At 36.7% G+C, this 17766-nt stretch overlaps 1 protein-coding gene across 2 annotated transcripts in view; it reads left to right on the forward strand.

Moving 5' to 3' along the window:
* The first annotated feature begins 4571 nt into the window (after positions 1–4571).
* FUT9 (fucosyltransferase 9) overlaps positions 4572–17766 on the forward strand; it is a 108217-nt gene continuing 95022 nt past the window's right edge. The window contains exon 1 of one of the 2 annotated variants that reach the window (XM_008072135.1): positions 4572–4666. The gene's annotated coding sequence lies outside the window, so the exon portion shown is untranslated. The remainder of the gene's footprint in view (positions 4667–17766) is intronic. The other variant, XM_021705978.1, reaches the window with a different exon arrangement.

Raw genomic sequence — 17766 nt, forward strand, 5'->3', positions numbered from 1 at the left:
CTATTTTAAAATACATTTCATTTTCTCAATTCTTTGAGTAAAATGGATGCTCCGAGAAGAGTATACAATGAGGTTTCCAGTCCTGCTTAAAGCTCCCGGGTAGAGAGTTTTCCTGAAAGTTTCTGCCAGTGAGACTAAGGTGAGAGGGTTGCTTGAGTTCATGAGTTCAAGATTAGCCTAGGAAACATAGTGACACCTCATCTCTATAAAAAAGAAAAAGAAAAAAGAAAAAAAGAGAACAAAGCAGCTCTCCTTTCCTCAAAAAGTGTGTGCTGAAAATATTTCTATTGATAAAATAAGTGTACAAATTGGGACAAATCAATCTCAAACATCTATTGGCACAATTACTCACCTGTATTCCAAACCCGAGTGTATTTTAAGTTCTCAAAACATTGATGTTTGTCTAATTTCCTGTCCCCCGCAGCAACTCAGAGGGTAGAGAAGTTTGCATCATTCTGGGCTGGCTTTCCTGAGAAGCCCCAATCTGGTTCTCCCTCAATTCACAAGGAAGAAGCCTGCTCACCTTAACCATAGAGTCAAGACAGATTGTCCAAGTCAGCTAAGTAACAGAAGGAAGACAAAAGCCCAAACCACAAAAGATTCCAGATAAGGAAAATCAACAAGAACTGTAGAAACAAGCACGAATCTTATGCCTCTTCCATAGCTACACTTTTTGTTTGTTTGTTTCGGGTGCTACAGAAATATGGACGAGATGATCTTCAAACCGTCTAGTCCAGAATTTGTCCCACAGTAAAATGCTGGAGAAACATTCATTATTTCTCTCCCTTTTTCCTTCTCACCTGGCTTTGTGGTTTTAGATTCAGGATTCTATTTCTACCTAATATAAAGAGCCATCCAACATTTTTGTACCATGAAAGAAAAAAAGATTCTTTGTCATGTACATTATGCAAAAGAAATCCTTTAAGGTCAAATCGTCGCACGTTGATGGTCTGAGGCAGATGTGTGGCACCAAGAATGGGCTCTGAAATCAATGTGTCTGGGTTCCAGTCCAGCTGCACCACTTGCAAGCTGGATGACCTTGGACAAGTTGCTTAACTTCTCTGTGTTTCATATTCCTCATCTCTAAAACTGGAATAATGATACCTCAAAAGCTTGTTGATAGGACTGAATGAGAACATATATGTATAAAACGCTTAAAACTGCCTGTGTATAGTGAGTACTCTTTTGACACTAGGCGTTATTATTCATGTTCATGAGGTTCACGTTTTTAGCATGATCCTCCAAAGGACTGGGCCTCTCCTTACCTCCCCTGCCTCTTGTAGTTCTTCCAGTACACTCCCTACTGCTCTGTTCCGCTGAAGCTAGATTGCATTTTAGTCTCAGATGATTTTATCTCTGTCCTGCTCATCTTTGTTCATGCTGCACTGTCTGGTCACCATTCAGCCTTTGCATTGCGCAGTCTATTTCCACTAAGCTTCCACCAAGTACAATGGTACACTGCTACCCATGTATCCCAGGCAGACATATTCTACACAGTTCTTCATTTCTCTTTCTCCCTCCTCTAGACAGTGAAACTTTTAAGGGTAGGAGGTGTGTGTTAGAAACCCTTATAACTATAGCATCTAGCAGCTCTCTGTTATATAGAAGGCATTTATAAAAATGTATATTGAATTAGAGAAGGCTTAAAGATCCAGTGTAGTAATTCTGAAGTTATAAAATTCTATTTAAAGTACAGCCAAAGGAATTGACTCCATGACCTCTCCTGGCAGTAAATCTCATTTATTACTATAAACAGCATAAAGTAATTGTCATTATTTGTTCAAAATTCAATGTCGTTTAATCACATCGGGTGAATTGAATTAGGAACCATGCTCCTATTAATGGAATTCAGTTTTGAATATATCTGAGCTGTTTCTAACAATATGATTCAGAATCCTCTAAAGTTTTTTTTATCTTTATAAGTAATGCTCTATTTGGTTATTTCTTTGTTGTTTTTATTTACATCATATAGTGCTTTACTTGAATATTTGCTCTATCTTTAATTGACTGGTTCAACAGAAACTGAAAACAGTTATATAAAACTAATATGTCTTCATATTTTCCCCTTGGTGAATTTTACTGAAATCTGCATAAATATCTAATTTTTATTATTTAAATGAATCCTTCTCTCCAGAAAAAAATAATAATCTACCCTATAGTTGTATAATGATGGCTCAGAAAATGCATTTGTGTTTGTGAAATGATGAAATTGATAAATTGAATTTTATACTTGGTTCATATATATCCCAAATCTAAACACCTCATTCCATCAAACTTCACCACCAGTCTCTCAACTCAAGATCGCAAAAGCTTTTGAACTAGCCACTTGAAGTGAGTCTGTCAAATTTTATTCAGATCATGCTAGACCTCCCAGTCAAAATGTTGCTGCATTCATTACACTATAAATAAAATCTGAACTCCTTCCAGTGGCCTTTGAGGCCCATCATGACCTGGTCCTGCTTACTCTCCCCCACCTCCCCACCACGGTGCCCTGGGTCACTATAACTACAGGTGTCCCAGGATGTCTTTCTTCTTGAACATGCATTGATTGATCCTAGATGATTGATCTTCTTGAACATGCATTGATTGATCTAGACCTTTGCTCTTAGTGTCTACTCTGAATGTAATCCTAGTTCTTAAACATAAGGCTGAATCCTTATCTGCAGCTCAGAGATGATCTGCTGCATGAAGTCTGCCTTTTCTGACTGCCTTTCTTCAGTGAGCCGATCCAGGTCCACTGGACTGCTGACACCTCTCACAGTCAGGCCTTTTTCAACTCTGTCTCTGCCTAATAGCCAAGCTAATTCAGACCTTGGTGAGAAGTTCCCTTAGAGTCTCTGCTACTTCCCTCTCCTGACACCTAGCTAAAACTGAGGATTTCACAGACCTCTGTGGCTGAGCCATGTTCTCAGAAGGTCTATTTCCCCCCTCTACTCGTGATCCATGGTGCATGATAGCCAAGGAAAGTGAGATGGCAAACTGGCTGTGGGACCCTCTTGGCCACGACTGGGTGACTGCATGTTGGCATGGGATTACTCCATATAGTAATCTCTTCCCAAAATTGGAAGCAAAGACTCTGAGCATCCCCTCAACTTAATTAGGAATTCCTGAGGCTACTCCCCCTAGAGACGTGGCCATGGAAGATGTGGAAAGAGAACAAACACTGTGGCAGCACTCTTCCACTGTGCTCTCTCTCCACCTCTTGGGACATTTCTCAAAGCAACGGAGGATGAGGGCTTTCTCCCTATTGCTTTATGTACATGATTTGAAACTCCTTTGTGTAAAATTCCATGTTAGTCATATGTTTGCCAACAAACATGAAGATGAAAGTAAAAACAGTTAGTGACTCATCTTAATGTTTCATCTTTAAATGACTAAGGCTCTGGGCCTTGGCAAAACATCCAAGTAATAGACTAATCCACCAAACCTGCTCTTGATATGGTAAGAAAGAACTGAAGGATTTTCTAAAGACTGACTAACTTTATACCATACATCAAAATAATGCTTTAAATGACAGAAACCAAGTGTCTTTTCCCCACCTCTGCCTCGTGAAAGGAAGTTGCGTCGAACACTGTAGGAGGAAAGACATGTAAAAAAGCAAAAGAGAAGAATATTATTATTTTTATTTGACTGGCTTAGACACAAATGAAGGAAATACAAGATGATTATTTTCTCCCTACATGTAATTGGAAAAGGAAGATAAAGATAATAATAACTATATTCAAATAAAACATTACCAACAAAAATAATCACAATGCAAGAACAGCTCCATTGCTTGAGGGTCATTTATTCAACATGCTGAGTTGATAATTCATAATCATGATTTGGGTAGTACATACACACACACACACACACACACACACACACACATACACACAAATCTGAGTTGCTGAATAGATAAAAGAACTCAGGTCACTGGCTGACCTTCATCTGCTCTTATTCTAGAAAGAATTCTCAGTGTTTGATTTTCCTGACTTCCCAGCCAATGTCATTTTGGATGCATCAAATCAGTTGTTGGGTGGCAAAAAACAGATATAATGAAAGCAAGAATGGCATTCAATGATGAGACATAAAAATAGTAATAAAAAAATTTATTCACAGAGACTCTGAAACCAGTTTATATAGATGTAAATGTCCCTTCTCTATTTGTATTACCTTAGTCAGTGTTTTGATATTTTATGCGAGGAATTATAACCAGTACATTCCATACTTTATATGCAATACTTGTGTTTGTGGTTTTGCTCATTTATTCTAACTGGAAAATGCAGAAAACAGAGACCTTAAATATATTTAGTTATCATGATATCTTATATTCACTTTCTTAGACATTCAGTTATGGCATTTATTCATTCTAATAATATTGTTGTGTATCCTAATGACTTAAGAAATTCAATAACTTCTTTCTAAAAATTAAAAGAAATCATAAATTGATATAAAGGACACAATAATACATATCAAAAGACTTATTTTTATAATGTGTGATTTCTTTTAGATTTTTGTGATATTATTTAGCTATGTATACAGTACATCCAGTACATTTAACAACATATTTCTTTATTTCTTTCTTCTTCGTCAGGTTTAGAATGTAATTACTCAAGGATTTGATAATACAGTGGAGTAGTTTAACAGCTTGTCTACGTGCTTCCCATGATATGTTCTCTATATTGTAAGTACATATTTACTTTCTCAACCTGGTTTGAGTGTGGGAGAGATGTATTTAATTAGAACTCATAGATGACTTAGGTTGCTTCAGGAAATTATAAAATAAAACTCATCTAAGGTATAGGATAGTTTTAGAAAGTTATCTTATATGAAGAGATTTTCCATAAACTTAGCTTTAACACTATAGCAAAGATAAAACTTAAAATAATTATTTATCATAGTAGGAAAATATACTAATGGTATTTAATTATGTTTTTAATAAATATTGTGCTTAATAGTCTTAAATTTTCTATACTCTTCTTTAGTTTTCTAGAAAAAATAAATATTGGACATGTAAAATATTATGCTAAGGCATTAAATTTCTTGAAATGTCTTTTTAAAAATTTTTCTCTATTATTTATCTTTTGAAAATGAGTTTTAATTTAATTTTGGCTAGGTGATATGTATACCGTTAAATCATTAGACTATATTCATATATGTAATTTCTTTCATAAGTTAAATAAAAGGGGGGAAGAAAAGTGTTCTTTGCACAGATGTGAACTTTTCACTGTTCATTTCACATTACTGAAAAATAAAAGAAGACGTAAAAGCATGAGATACTATACTTTGCATTTGAATTAATAAATATAAACAATATAAGCAATATGTATTTATGTTTAGTATAACTCTAATCACTTAGTATAACTGTATTCACTTAGTAAGTAGTAATGCCTAGTATAAATAATTCATAGTGGGAGAAAGAAAGAAGTCGCTTTTCCTCAAAAGAAAGTAAGCTATGAACTGGAGCTTCAACAATCAGAAGTGTCCCTACAATCCATGTCATGTTTAGGGGATCAGGAGATGCTGTTCCTTAACAACACTTAATACTGCCAGACCTAGAATCTCACCTGAAGCCTTACTCTCCATTCTTCCAGCTCTTTTCTTGCTGAAGTTCCTATCTGAGGATATAGAGCTGTCACCAATGATTTGGAACTTAGTGAGCCCTTTCTCCACAGAAGGTAGTAGAATGAGGTGTGCCTGATTATTTTTCAAGAACTGGAGGTGGTAGTAGATAGATTGTTGATGTCCATTTCAGAATACTGAGTGCATTTTGATACAAAATATACTTTAATATATAATATAACCTCATAGTATAAGGTTCTACAGCAGTGTTAGCTAATAATAATATAATGTGAGCCCACATATGTTATTTAAATTTTTCTTGTGGCCACATTTTTTTTTAAGTTAAAAGAAGCGGTGAAATGTATTTTAATAATGTATTTTATTTAACCTTGCATATTCCAAGTATAATTATTTTGACATGTGATTAGTGCAAAAAACATTAAACAGTTTGCATATCTTTTTTCATACTAAGTCATTGAAATCCAGTGTGTGCTTATAGCTTATCTCAATTCAGATACTAAGTTTTTATAAAATTTACAATTGGAAAAGTAGATTCATAAACCCAAGTTGTCCAACACACATTTAAAAGTTTTCCAATAACTAAATCAAGTGTCAGTTATTAAATTTAAACTAACTAAAATTAATAGTCATCTCCCTATCACATTAACCACATTTCAAGTGCTCAGTGGCCAAACATGGCTGGTTACCACCATGCTGGAAAGTGTTCCAGGGGACTGTTGATTCAGTGCTACAATTCTGCTAGGTATTTTACCCAAATAAACTGAAAATATATTTTTGTACAAAAATCTATATTTGAATACTTATAGCAATTTTATCTTTTATTGACAAAAATTAGAAATACCAAGCTATTATCTTCCACTGGTAAATGCATGAAAAAACTGTGGCATATCTATAAAAGGAAATATTGCTGGTAAATGAATGATAAAACTGTGGCATATCTATGCAATGAAATATTACTCAAATATGTGTGTGTGTATGTGTGTGTGTGTATGTAAAAAACTATTGATTCATGCATATCGTGGGTGAATATTAAGCACATTTTGCTAAGTAAAAGAAAGCAAACCCAAATGACTGAATATTGTATTACTCCATGTATCTGAAATTCTGAAAAAAGCAAAACATGGAGATGGGAAACAGATCAGTGTTTTCCAGGATAGAGATGCGGAAGATTTACTACGAAGTGATTGCATGAGGAAATTTTAAGGGCAATGGAACTGTCTGTGGTGCTGCACAAATTACCACAACTCATTCCATTTGTCAACACCCACAGAACCGTGCAACACAGAGGGTGAGCTATATAGCATGCAAATAAAAAATAAGAAACAAACAAAATGGGGTATCCCCAGATGGAGTAAAGATTGTGACAAATGAGTCTAAACAGATTACAAATGTAAGATATAACATTACTGAAGACAATGCAAGGAAAGGATCTAACTTAAGTAATTTTGGAAAACTGAATTATAAAAGGAGAAAACCTGCAAAGGATAAGGCTAACTATGAAAAGAGCTATACATAGACATTGTACTCTAGGTTTTTTTTTTTCTCATAAAAGTTCAAGCTAGAAACTATAAAATTACATTGCATGTATATAGGTTGAAATGCATAAGTAAATAAATCATTGATATTGGGAGACAGGTTTCTCACTGCCAGAGAAAGAAATTACAAATGAGCAAGGAAAGACTGCTAAAATTAACCTCATAGTGCTCACTTGGAGATGTAGATATATGAACTCATTTTTATTTTAATATACATACAGATAAAGAAATGTTAACATGTGCACATACTTGGGTATACATATATAAACTTCACTAGTTCTGTCCGCTGACAAGTTCTAGAAGCAGTGACACCGCAGTAGCAATGAACATATCTTATGCTCAAATTTTAGTTTCATGCCCAGAGTTTAGAGGCTTCTGTATATACATCAAATATTTAAATATTGCAATGAGCATGTAAAGTCAGAGGGTATAAGTGACTTGTCTAAAGTCAACAGCTAATGAAGAGTGGAGTATCTACATATAACACATCTTACCTAATTCTTAATCCCTTGACTTTTATGCCATGTCATGAAATCCACACTATATGGAAATATCATGTTACATTGATGCTTTTAACTTCCCTAGATAATCAAGCTATTTTTCTTAATTTAAATGAAATCCTAACAATTTTTCATCATCTAAAAAGTATTATTCACAAAGTAAGAATTCTTACCTGAAATGTTTTCTTTTCAACTCCAAAGTCCCAATTGGCTACTAGATTGGAAGTCATTATTGCCAATTTATTTGTGTTATATTAGACACAAGTATACCTTCACTTTAAGGAAATTCTATATGAGAACCCAAAAGCCACAAAGTACAGTCATGTACCACATAACATTTTGGCCAATGAAGGACCACATATTCAACAGTGGACCCATAAGATTATAATAGAGCTAAAAATTTCTATCATGTCTTAGCAATTAGAACATTGTAGCACAATGCATTACTCATATGTTTCTGGTTAAGCTGGTATAAACAAATCTACTGTGCTGCCAGTTGTATAAAAGTACTGTGCATTCTATACAGTTAGTACAGTATATTATACTTAATAATAATAAATGACTATGTTACTGGTTTATATATTTACTGTAATACACATTTTATTGTTATTATAGCATGTACTCTTTATTAAAAATAAGTTAACTCTTAAACATCCTCAGGAGGTATTTTCATAGGAGATGGCATTTTTCTGCATGTCATTGACCTTAAAGACCTTCCAATGGGACAAGACGTGGAGGTGGAAGACAGTGACATTGATGATCCTGACCCCGTGTAGGCCTAGGCTAACTTGTGGGCTTGTCTCTTCGTTTTTAGCAAGCAAGTTTAAAAGGTGAAATATTTAAAAAATACTTTTTAAAAGTAGAAAATAACACTTATAGGAAAAGAATAGTAAAAAAGAAAATACTTTTGTACAGCTCTTCAATGCGCTTGTGTTTTAAGCTTAGTGTTATTACAAAACAGTCACAAAGTTTAAAATTGTTTTGAAAGTTCGTGAAGTAAAAAAAGTTACAGTAAGCTAAGGTTAAGCTATTATTGAAGAAAGAAAAACTGTTTTTGTAAGTTTAGTGTAGCCTAAATGTACAGTGTGATAAAGTCTACAGTAGTGTACAGTAATGTTCTTTGCCTTCACGTTCACTCACCACTCCCTCATCACTCACCTACATCAGTTTCCAGTCCTTCAAACTCCATTCATGGTAAGTGCCCTATAAAGGTATACCATTTTATTATACTGCATTTTTACTGTACCTTTTCTAGTTTACATATAGAAAAACCAATGTGTTACAAATTCCTGCAGTATTCCTATAGTAACATGCACAGATTTTTAGCCTGGGAGCAATAGGCTTTACCATATAGCCTGGGTGTATATCACTTTGGATTATAATATAGTAGATACATGAGGCAAATACAGAATCCATCCTACATTTAATTCTCATTTTGTATCTGTTACAATGATACATAAACATGCTCTGAAAAGCATATCCCCTTCTAGGTTTGTGCAAGTGCACCTTGATGTACGAACAATGATCAAATCGCCTAGCATCACATTTCTCAGAACTTATCTCTGTCATTATGCCATGCACGGCTGTACATAAAATAAGAAGTAATTTTTTTATTATGATATGATTATTTGTCTCACAAAAGCATTCATCTGTATTCTCTTTGATAACAATCATCCCTGGCGCAATTTTGTTAGATTTATACATAGTATTTCAAAAGAAATAGATTCATTTTATGAAGGGAAGCATCTCTACCCTTGGATATGTGATTTTGTTTTTTTTTTTTTACTTTAGTATCTGCATCACTATGCCCATCTGCTACAATTTCTCTACATAAAAGTAATCTTATAATCCACACAGTTTCCATATAGAGAAAATTTATATACTCTCACTTATCAAAACAGATTTGTGCATTGTAACAGATAACAAATAAGATTTAAATATAGGACAGATTGCACTGATTTTGCAGAGAAATCACGCTTTCTCCCAATTGCTTTACAAACACAATGCCAACTTTTGGGGGAACTTATTTTATTAGGCCATTTGAAAATGCCTTATTAGTCTATTTGAAAACCTCTTGAGTATTAAAGGATTATAAACAATAAAATAAGATACACCAGTACAAAAAAATTCTAGACCTTTAAATAATAGTATAGTAGGTGCAGGAGGTAAAAGCAAAATCAGTGCGATCCGTCCTATATTTAAATCTTAGTTGTTATCTGTTACAATGCATAAATCTGTTTTGAAAAGCATATCACCAAATCAATCTTTCTATCGTATTTGAATGAACTCTCATTATGTTATTTTTTTCTGATTTAAATCCCTTCTACCATAGTAAAAGCTTATTTTATTTGTTTTGTTTCTGTTTAAGAGAAACAAACAAAACAAAACAAAACCCTTTTCAGAAGGGTTCCTTTTTATAAGACCTCTCTCTGTTGTGCTAGGCCTTCCTACTGTTCTGCCTGGTAAATAATAGATGCTTAAAAATATTTGTGGTCCTGAATTTCTAAACAAAATACCACTGAGTACATTTTCCAGTTAATTTTAAGAGCAATTAGGGTGTCCTGGAAGGGACTGCAAGTGTGAGGGGCAAATGTACCAGTGTTTATGATGACCATTCTATATGCAGCAGAAAATGATTCTTGGTGTCTCAAATCTTTCCCTTCCCCAAGGAGAGGTAGATGGAGTATAGATGAATGCATGGGTGGTTGGAGGAAGACTGACAGATGAAAAAATAATGTGTTCTTGCATTAAACCTCCCATTGTCTTCCATATCATCGACACTGATTTATCCAGACATGGATAACATTTTTAAAGGTACTGGAAAACATAGCTGATGATACAGACTCCTTTGGAACTTGGATAATTTTGGAGAAAATTGAGGATACAATACTTTTACTCCCTGTACCCAGAAAAACAGCTTTATTTTGATTACCAAAAAATTATGTCACTTTACTTCTGCCGTGATAGTAGGGTCCAAATCTATGCCCATAGAAAACTACTTTTAATAATGGTTACTTTATATTCTTTTATTTCCTTTTAATGATATATTCTCATTTTAAATAAGCACATATAAGTAGCTCTATGCTTCAAATTATGTGCTCTGGGGAAAGAATTAGTCAACAAAGATGTCAAGAAAAATCTAAATTTCTTATTGTCAAATTGGTCTTAAATTTTTGTTTTTAGAGACTATGATTTCCCTATAGCTATACTACAAAGAGACAAGGAAACACTTCACAGTGAACCAGCCCCACTAGGAAAATCACTGTGGAGTGAACATTTATGTCAGCAAGAACTTAGAATAAGTAGAGGCAGATAAAAATTCTCTAAACTTTTATTCAAAACCATGCATATTACCCCTGTGGGTGTTCTAGTTATCCTTGTAAAATCAATGATCATCCTATAGGTTTTAGAATTTTAATTTTAACTATTTTCAACTATCTTTATTTTAGCTTTTTTTATTTTCTCTTTCAATTAAAAAATTAATCTTGCCGGGCTCGGTGGCTCAGCCTGTAATCCCCTGCCTTTGGGAGGCTGAGGTGAGTGGATTGCCTGAGCCCGCGGGTTCGAGACCCGCCTGGGCAGCGAGACCTCATCTCTACAATAAATCAAAAAATCAGCCGGGTATGGTAGCGCATGCCTGTAATTCCGGCTACTCGGAAGGCTGAGGCGGAAGGATCGCCAGAGCCCAGCAGGTGAGGCTGCGGTGGCCGGGAGCGGCCACTGCACTCCAGTCTGGGGGACAGAGTGAGACTCCAACTCAAAAAAAAAAAAAAATTAATCTTTCCTTTCACTTTTTGTGTCACAGCACTCCTTTTCAATTCATATCATTTTTGTACTCTAAACACAATGCGATGCTAATTTAGAATTTGTGACTTTACACTGATATCATTTAAATCCCCCAAAATGAATACAGTGATTAATCCATCCTTGTGTTTGAAATATTATAATCTGCCTCAAAATAAATCTCTGTGTTGCTAAAAAGGGTGAGTCCTAGGAGCTGTCCCGCAGCTTTATGAGAGCTCAAGATCAAATCCTCATTATGCTCAGAGCCTGTGCCAAAGATGGAAAGCTGCCTTGAAGTGATAAAGTGAGGGGAACTTACCAGCTCATTTTCAAGGAGGAGCAGAAAAAAGATGCACTGGGTAGCCAAAAGAGTTTTAGGAAAGGGGCGGTCTATGTTCAATATTAACTTATGTACTTTGCTGTGATATCACACTTCTCCATCTAAAACTTCAGAGGTACCTGCTACCTTTACATATGCCTTGTACGAGTCACAGGAGAAATTGAAGAGAGAGTTCCACATGTGGGTCAAAGCAATCAGAGGAAAGGGAACATTTACAGCAATAAGATATGAATAGAAGCTAGAAATCTCCAGGGTAGGACTTTAGAACCCTAAATTACCAGGAGTTTCTGCGACCCCTGGAATTCTCAGAAATTGGGATATTGGAAGTTCCCTAAAATATGGGATGATTCATTATTTTGTAGGTGTCTTCATAAGACTGTTTGCTTAACCCTTTTCTTATTGTAGATATTTGAGTGTCCCTGAATTTTCTTATACATACAAGTATCATTTCATTTAAAATATTTATCAAATGTTTTTGTCAGCTATTTTGCTCTCATCAAATGAAAAACGGAAATAAAAATTGGGTTTATATTGTGGAGTTGTTTGTGAGGACTAACTACAAAAATGCATAACAAAAAACTGTGCAGAGTGACAAATTTCTAGAAGCTAAATTATTGAGGCAAAGGATATGACTATATATATGTTAGGGTACCGACAGACCTGGTGAGGGTGGAGAGGTGCAGGGAGGCACACAGCACCACCAGGGCTGGCAAGATGGAGGTGCGCACTGGGAACCAGAGATCCAAGTAAATAGCAAAGAATTGCAACACACAAAAAGATTAAGAAAGACAAGTTTATTTAAAAGTAAATTAAAGAGAGAAAGAGAAGGAAGAGAGAAGATTCACCTCCCCAAGGTGGGGGAGGGGGACCAAAACCAGGAAGCATGGTGACAGCCATGCCTCAAAGAGCACATGGCCACACCAGACTCTAGCAAGGCAATGGTCCCTGGTTGCTTGTGGTTGAGTCCTTTTAACCATTTCCCTAGATGGGGGAGGATCATTAAGGTGATTGAGTGGTGGTCTGCTTCCAGTCAAGGAGCAGGCAAGAGCAGGTACTGATAATGTCAGGTGATGGACAGCAGGCAGCTGGGTGGGTTAGTCACATGATTGCTGCCATGAATGGGGATTCTTTGTGTCATGTAGGTTAGCCGTGGGGGGGAGTGATTCCTGCAAGAGACTTGTCAGACATTTGCAATTCACAAATTCCTTGACCAGAGCAGGAGGTGGTCATTTGGGCTGTCTTGATCTTGTATATGAAGGAGATTTGCCTAAGGGGGGTGGGATAGGCTGTTGTTTGTCCTGCAGTAGAATGTCTGAATGCTTTCTAATGGTTACACTGAGGCAAAAAGACTAAAGAATAAGCTAAGTTTCTTCTACATTTCTATAGGTACCTTTCAATATATATTCTTTTCAAGACTGTTGCACAAATCGTTAACCTCCAGAGTATTCAACTGCCAAAAGAATAAAAACTGGACTTAGTATCTTAAACAAGAAAACCACAACACTTATTTTTAAAAGGGCAAACTATACTGATCAGGCTAAGGCACTCAGAGAAGAACTGAAGGGTTTGGAGAAAAGGTGGAATTCAGAGATTGGTGAACTTTCAGAGGAAAAAGTGTGTTGATGTCATTTGTAGAAACATGGTTTCTCAGGTGAAAATGTCATTGATTAATTAACTTCCAAAAGTGTGTTCTTTGGAGCGAGTCTTTTTCTGATCAACTGACTTTCGGAAGTTAGGATTGTTACTAATTGATTGACTTGCAAATGCGTGTTCACTGAGCTGCAGTGCCATTAATTCTTCAAATTTGTGTAAAATCAGTTCTGATGGTTTTTAAAACTGTCATTAATTAAGCAGTTTTAGAACCACTTCTGGTGACTACATGCTACCACAGCTACAGAAATCAGTTATTTCCTAGGAGTGTGTGGGGACACTTTATTCTCAAGCTATATTTGAAAACAACCTCAGGAGGGGAAAAAAAAATTCATGAGCGAAATGATGGAGAATGTCAAGGGCTCTTCAAAAAGAAGACTAAGACATAACCAGAAGTTTGTTTTTAACACAGTCTTCTGCTTGAGAAATACTAGATCAGTATCCAACAATCAAATAAATGTGGAGAGTTAATATCCGTTGAAAAAATGAGTAGAACCAGGATGAAAGTTAATAAAGTTGTTGTTAGGATCACACTCCCAGTGGAGCTTCCAGAATGTTAGGTCAAGTCCATTGGGGGTATGGATGTCTGGTGTGTGATCCAATGACACGTGAAAGATACAAAGAATCACACAGAAGTTAGGTTTTAAAATATAATTTATTTAGAAAGTAAATTGGGAGAGAGAGAGAGAGAAAGAAGGGATTCACCTTCCCAAGGGAGGGGAGGGGGCCAAAGTTTAAGAAAACATGGCCAGGCCATAGCTCGAAGAGCACATGGCCACACCATAGTTTAGCAAGGCAATGGCAAATGGCTGCTTATGGTTTAGTCATTTTGATCCTTCCCCTTGATGGGGGAAGGTCGTTAAGGTGATTGGTTGGGTGGTGGCCTGTTCCACATCAACATGAAGAGGCAGGTAAGCACAGATACTGACATCAGGTGATGGACAGCAGGCAGATGGGTGGGTTAGTCATGTGATTGCTGCCATGGTGGTAGGCTAGATGGAAGGAACAAAGGAAAGTATTTTTCCTGCAAGACGTTTTCAATCTACAGACTCTTTAGCAAAAAGGTAGTCTTATTAACATTTCTTTGGCTTCAGCCAGCCAAGGGATGATCTTTGACCTTCCAGGAGAAACTTGAAAGTTTCCTGGAAAATTATTATGCTAAACTATGAATTGAAAAGTTGGGCTGTTGGGCTGTCCTTATCTTGCATCTGATGGAGATTTGTCAAGGGGGTGGGGTAGAATGCCACTTAGCCTGCAGTAATTTTAAAATGTCTGAACACCTCCTAAAACTTGCCTATTGGAAATGTATCTTATCTATGTCTAACCTGTGCTAGATTCAAAGAGTGTCAGGGGTAAAGTCTAAGCAAAAAATGGCTATGCTGAGGCAAAAAGAATACACTAAACTAAGTTTATTCTAGGTTTCTATAGTTACCTCCTTTCAGTTGTCAAAGAAAACTTATTTCCTATTTTAAAATACCATAAAAATTTATATTTTTGTATTATAAATGTCATTTTAATTAGACTTTTTATATTTTAATTAAACTTTTTAGTTCATACGACTGCTTTTCTCTAAATTCACACTTTTTTTTTTTTTTTGGAGTTGGAGTCTCACTCTGTCGCCCAGACTAGAGTGCAGTGGCCGCTCCCGGCCACCACAGCCTCGGCCTGCTGGGCTCCGGAAATCCTTCTGCCTCAGCCTTCCGAGTAGCTGGAATTACACGCCCGGCTGATTTTTTGATTTATTGTAGAGATGAGGTCTCGCTGCCCAGGCGGGTCTCGAACCCGTGGGGTCAGGCAATCCACTCACCTCAGCCTCCCAAAGGCGCGGGATTACAGGCTGAGCCACCGAGCCCGGCTAAATTCACACTTTTATAGAATATCTGATGACCTTTATTTTTTGTTTTTTTTGCATCACCATCTCTCTCTCTTTAATATAAAATGTGCTCTTACTTGCTTATATTCTCTTCTAGAATGGCTTCTCATCTCCTTCCAGAGGATTGACCCTGCCAGTTTCAAAATCTTTTTCTGGCTCTCATCCTCCTGAATTGTGTTTTCCTTCAAAGCCAACAATTTTGAACACCTCCTCTTCTTTTTTTAAATGACATTCTGAAATATTGGCTTCTCTCATTCTACTTCCACCCCCCTGTTCTTTTACCGTGCAAAAAATAACTCTCCTCTCTTCTTTGGTTAAATCTTCCAAAGAGATTTTTTTTTTTTCTTTTTGTGAAATGTGTTACTAAGATAGGTCCAGGTCAACTTGCTGCAAATGATGTCTTTCTCTCTCTCCCATTCTGTCTGATTCTTCTACCATCCATTCCAGATCCGTCAACAAATAACTCATTCCAGCCTGACCTCATGAAAAGAACTTGCATTCTAGGATCAGACAGAATAACTGCGACTCTTATTTCTGCCTTTACTAGTTGATATAACTTTCCAAGAGTGATTTAAGTTCTAGGAGTCTCATCTCCTTTACCTGTAAAATAGGTATTCTAGTACACAGTATGGTAATGATGATGTAGTGAAATCATGTATAGAAAATACACGGCATACTCTTTCTACCCAGGAAGAACAATTTAAATGATAATTTTTATTTGTGTTTATTTCTTAATATCTCTTACCACACTGACTTTTCTTCAGAGCTGCATAACCAAAAGACCCATGAGGTCTAATGTCAAAAAGTCAACGTCTCTGTCACATTATTGGGCAGGTCATATTATCTCATTTTATTCATTTAGGGATTGTATTAATTTCTTCTCTATCTTAACCTCATTGTGAGAACAGCAAATCGAAATGTGATCATTACAAACTACTTAATAAGTATTGTAATAACTTTTAGCATTTAAAAAATCTGCTATTGTCTATACACAGGGTGTTAGGGTACGGACAGACAGGGTGAGGGTGGAGAGGCGCAGGGAGGCGCGCAGCATTGCCGGGGCTGGCAAGCAGGAGGTGAGTGCTGGTCACCCAGAGATCTGAGTAGATTGCAAAGAACTGCAACACACAGAGGTGAAAAAAGATAAGATTTATTTAAGAAAAGTTCACCCCCCACAGACAGGGAGTGGGCCTACACTCTAGGTGAGTGTGGCCTCGTAGCCCCCCAGAGTCCTGGCTTAAATCCTTTTCTTTGAGATGTTGCACGTGACTGCTGTGACTGCTATGACTTCCTTATGGACCACTTGTGGATGTCTTGGAGAACCTGTGACCCAGAGACCCATTAATGTCCGCCCACATTATCATAGCCCCTAGAAAAGGGCGTGACAAGGATTCTAATTCTCCTGCACCTTCCCAAATGACATTCCTTAGACCTCATGGAGGGTGTACCTCCCCTTATCTCCTAGGCATTCCCAGTGGGTAGCTTTGGGGGATCCTTGGCTTCCCTGTAGATAGCGCCCAATTTACTGGAAAATCAAATCCCCCCCTGCTCCCCCTCAGCACAGTCATAACTTTTGCAATTACAAGTTTCATGACTTTTACAGTCCTTGCCCCATGCATGATGTCTTAAGCTTTATAAATTCCCTTTACTCTAGACAAGCTTGATTGCCACTATGAGATACCTCTGACACCTGGAAGTCTGTTACTGAAAAGACAAAGTCGGTAAAGTTAATTATACCTAAAGTGTGCAATCTCCAAAAGCATAGCCTCTACTTTCTCATCATTGTGTCAGGGTTTCAGAACAAGATGAAAAATGGCTTCCCACTCTCAGTCTGTCCTTTCACAGGGCACTGTGCTGTCATGTAATCTATATGAGCTGTTTTTTCAATTACCTACTAAGGAGTTAATTTTATTCCTAATATTTAGGTGAGGGAACTACAGCTCAGAAAGAAGTAGTTGGGCTGAGAATTCATAATTAGGAGAGGGCAGGGCTAGAATTGACCTGAACATCCATCCACCCAAAACCCCAGGGCCCTGTGCAAGTGCTAATGGTCACAGCTGCCTTGGGTTTCCTTTCACTAAAAATGATCCTTAGCCACTACTTGATCCTTGTTCCATGACTACCCAGCTCCTTGTTAAAATCAATTAACTCTTCTGAAGGCATCGAAGAGTCAGATCCTACTTTCATCTACTTGAGCTGCTTTGTTTGCTACATCATTAATTCACACTTCTTTTAATCTTACTAATTTTACTGTCAGGTTCTCTGCTGTGCTGCAAGGAATTAAAAAAATACACCTACACAGTATTTAAGCTTTTCAGCAAATGAAGGTTGACCTCGGTTCCTGTTTTCCCTCCCACTTTGTCACTCTGTGCTATCCTCAGAGTTGATGTGACTTTCTCCCCTTCTCAATGCTGCTTAAGCTTCTCTTAGCCCTGCTGTCCCCCATCCCTGTGGAGATTAAAACTACTCCTCGGCCTTTGGGTATTTTATTAGTCCATTCTGGGTTGCTATAAAGGGATA

Source organism: Carlito syrichta, unplaced genomic scaffold, assembly GCF_000164805.1.
Source record: "Carlito syrichta isolate Samal-C Ts95f unplaced genomic scaffold, Tarsius_syrichta-2.0.1 Scaffold314865, whole genome shotgun sequence".
Classification (NCBI taxonomy): domain Eukaryota; kingdom Metazoa; phylum Chordata; class Mammalia; order Primates; family Tarsiidae; genus Carlito; species Carlito syrichta.